Consider the following 3,844-nt stretch of genomic DNA (forward strand, 5'->3'; position numbering starts at 1 on the left):
TAGGAGTTCAGTTGAAACCACTATTTATAGGAACATTTGAATGGAATAGAGGAGATTGTTCAAGAGGAGGTTGAGTCACTGCAAGATTAAAAAATGAAGGGAAGGTGTTCATTGATTATGTCAAGATGGGACAAGTGGTAGATTTCATGTGCAGATCAGTCTCTGCATGGGTAGATGGTTGAAACTGCCTAAAAATGTCTACAAAAACTGCAGTTTTTACAACTACGTCATGGACTGATGGAGGAATATTAAGCCTCAAATGAAAAAGTATAAACTCTTCAAACTCGCCTGCACAGGCTTCAAATTCATCACTGTGGAAAAGGCCTATAGTGACTATTGAATGCTTTGCTGAACAGGAGCCCTCGAAAATGACAGATTCAGGAAGAGACAGCTTTTGCATCTTTAACAGTTAGACTATCTAATTTCTTTTAAATGAGCTTTTATCCCAGTATAATTTTAAAAAGTTCAATTCTGAATATTCTTCTTAAACTTCACAATGCTGAGCTGTTGAAGGGAGATAAGGTTCAAACTGCTCATACTGAGTCTAGATAAAGTGGTTTCAAATTTGTATTCAGCTGCAGTTATAGGTCTGTGTTAGTATTTAGTGTTTATTAAAGTCCTCCTTCATTCACAAATGTGTTTTTCTTATTGTTCCTTCAGTTGAATGTTTAAGCTTCACTGTGCAGAATGATGTATGTGCAGAGTTTGACACTTGAAGGCTGTTTTCACTTTCATCTGCTGAAGGGGGAAAGTTTCTCTGTGCTCAGTGAAAATCTGAGTTTAAGGCGTGTACTTATAAGCATGATTTGTGACATCACAACAATTTGGGAGCCAATCATGGTCCATTATTGAACTTACACAAGTGTGATGTGGAAACTTGAAGCCTCTGGTGCACTGACACTGAGAATGGACTTTATAGTAAAGCAGGAAACATCTTGTGTCCAGCAGTCAAACGTTTTGAATAAAAAACATTTGCATATTCATAGATTCTTTCATTAAGGGAGAAGGAGGAGATGTAATTTTAAGAATTTAAATGAGGTAATTGATTTTTGTGTGTGTGTGTGTGAAAAAAACATACAACATCAGACACATATTATTATTATAAGTATTCTTACAACATGTCTGGGGGGGATTTTTAAATTTGTGTTTAACAAAAGACAAAAGTATAGTATTACACCCCAAACCTCCTTTGACTTGCTTAGTTTTTATCTAGATTGACTAGATTTCCCCTTCAGTTTATGAACTCGGACTCATCCTGGCAAAATCTTTATTTTTTCCCAGAGTGCACCCATCCACCCACACACACACATACACATATACACATACATACACACACAGGAAACCACACACTTGCTGTTGTTCTGAGCTATTGATTTGCACAACTTGTTTGAGTATTGCAAGTGTGCAGTCCGCCCTCAGATAGGTGCTATGTGGGTCCCTCTCTATACATCCATCTGTCCTTCACCTCCTCTCTCTGTATCTCAGTGATCCTCACACACTATATACATGTACGGCAGTCACACAAATTAACTCCAGAAAAAGCCCCAGAAGGTTGTGTGGGCTCATCTCGATAAATCACACAAACACAATGACCACAGGGTGAAAGATAACTCAGCAGACACATCTTGGAGCAGAGATGGTATTGGAGGTCTGCAGGTTATGGTGTGATTGAAGGGATACACACCTTCTTTTTTCCACTTCTTTCTGTCTCTCAAACACACACACACACACACACACACACAAACACTGATTCCTTTACAGACACGTCTGCACACTCAGTTTTTGCTTAATCACGATCCATTTGCATGTGCAGAATATATGAATTCGATGCATGGTAAATGCCATTTTACTCACAGTAGTTGTTCAGTAATTAGACACACACACACACTCCTTGATGCTACACTCTCTCGTCTCTCTTGTCTCTGCTAGAAGCTCACTGCCGCATGCTTTAAGAGCCCCGATGAAACAGAACAGTGCTTTTGTCATTCTTGACCTTTTCACATGCAAATCAGTCCAATCCTGCTTGGTGCATGAAGAAAACAGGAGTTTATCCAGGGCACTTTAGATCCCTATTAATGAGCCAACGGTGTCAAGGAACATACAAATGTTCCATCTTGGCTTTTCTCTCATGACCTTTTCACCATCATCCCTCAAGTGAGGCCCGGTTCTTCATATCTTAATACTGAGTGTGTCAGATGCATAAAGATGGAGGATTACCAGACAGTAAATTCAAAAGATTAAACACATCCAGTCCGGTGCAATGTCCATGCTTGCGTGCAACCACAACCACAAAACCAGACGATGGCTGTTTTTTTATGCACCCTGGTCTGTAATTCTGTGGGAACAAAATGTGTTATTTGTCAGCTAAAAGCATCTAATTGTCACTCCAGCAGTTATAATGTTATTGTTATTTTTCTTTCACGCAGTGTTCACAAGTAGATTTACACACATTCAAATTTGTCACTGCTGTGTCATATATTGTGTGTGTGTGTGTGTGTGAGTGTGTGTGTGTGTGTGTGTGTGTGTGTGTGTGTGTGTGTGTGAGAAGGAGGGTGAGAGAGAGAGAGAGAGAGAGCAGAGTTTTGGTGCCCCCTTGTGTTAATGGAGGGAAAATGTAGTTTAAACAGTCATCACTGCTGATGTTTACTGGGGAAGATGACTGTCTTTATGCTCACGCTGCAGATGCACGTTGACTGAGTGAGAAAAAAAAAAAACCCAAGAAAGATTTATTTTTAAAAATGTGATTTCAACAGAACAGATGGAGAATGACTGTATAAGCGACAGAAAAGTCAGGAAAAGATGGTCCACTTCATCCTGTGTCTATAGCACAGATGAATGAATAAATGAGTGGATGGATGGAGAGAAACTGCACTTAGCACTTAGGTGTTTCAAACTAGAACAGAAATTTTTATCTTTTACATTTCAGAAATGGTTTGGCAAATGTCAAGTGTTGGTTTCAAATAGTTTTTTTCCTGCAGGTGTGAAACATTAAACAACCATTTACAAGTCTCGCTGCTTGACTTCTGATAAATGGATGCCAATTTAAAACAGATAATCTGTCTCTGATGGCTCGTCATTTCACCTTTTAACATTTTGTACTGCATGAAACAGTCTCAAACTGAGTTCAGCTGACCACAGCCCAATGCGGGGTTTTTTTCTCGTGAAACAGTTGTGTCAGAAGATGATAGAAAACATCCACCACACGAGGAGCAGATTTAATTTGGAATGAGATTTGTCAGAAATGGACAGACGGATGCTGTAAACCAAACCCACATCTAAAATATCTGCTTGTCCTCTTAGAAATGTCTATTTGTTCAGAAAAAGCACACATATACTGTATATATATACTATAGAAATACCAAATACATATGCACATCATAAATTATAATAAGGGCATTATAAACTCACTGAATGGGCACACTAAAACAACATAGCCTATAGCAATAGTAGGCTATGTATTAGGAAACAAGAAGAATAATACAACATATTGCAGGATTTGGTATGAGGAGTGCCATTCTAAAATCTGACAAAAGTTACACCTACTCTTATAAAACGCTGTAACAAAAATAAATTTGTATAACACCACGGATGTGACTATTAGAGAAATTTCTCTGATGTAACTCTACAGGAGGCTGTGGTGAGAGAGAAAGAGAGTTTATAGCGACGTTTTTATTTTTCACGGGTTTATACCCTCAGGATACATTTCCTCTAATATGAATAGTTGCCTTCTGAACTTTATGACCAACTGACTGTGATTCTTTGTTTCCCTGAAGACACGATATTTTAAGATCTTTGCTTTGTACAACATGGATCTGTTCCTTGTAAATGTTTAATATTGAATAAA

This window comes from Thunnus thynnus, chromosome 14 (genome assembly GCF_963924715.1).
Source record: "Thunnus thynnus chromosome 14, fThuThy2.1, whole genome shotgun sequence".
Taxonomy (NCBI): domain Eukaryota; kingdom Metazoa; phylum Chordata; class Actinopteri; order Scombriformes; family Scombridae; genus Thunnus; species Thunnus thynnus.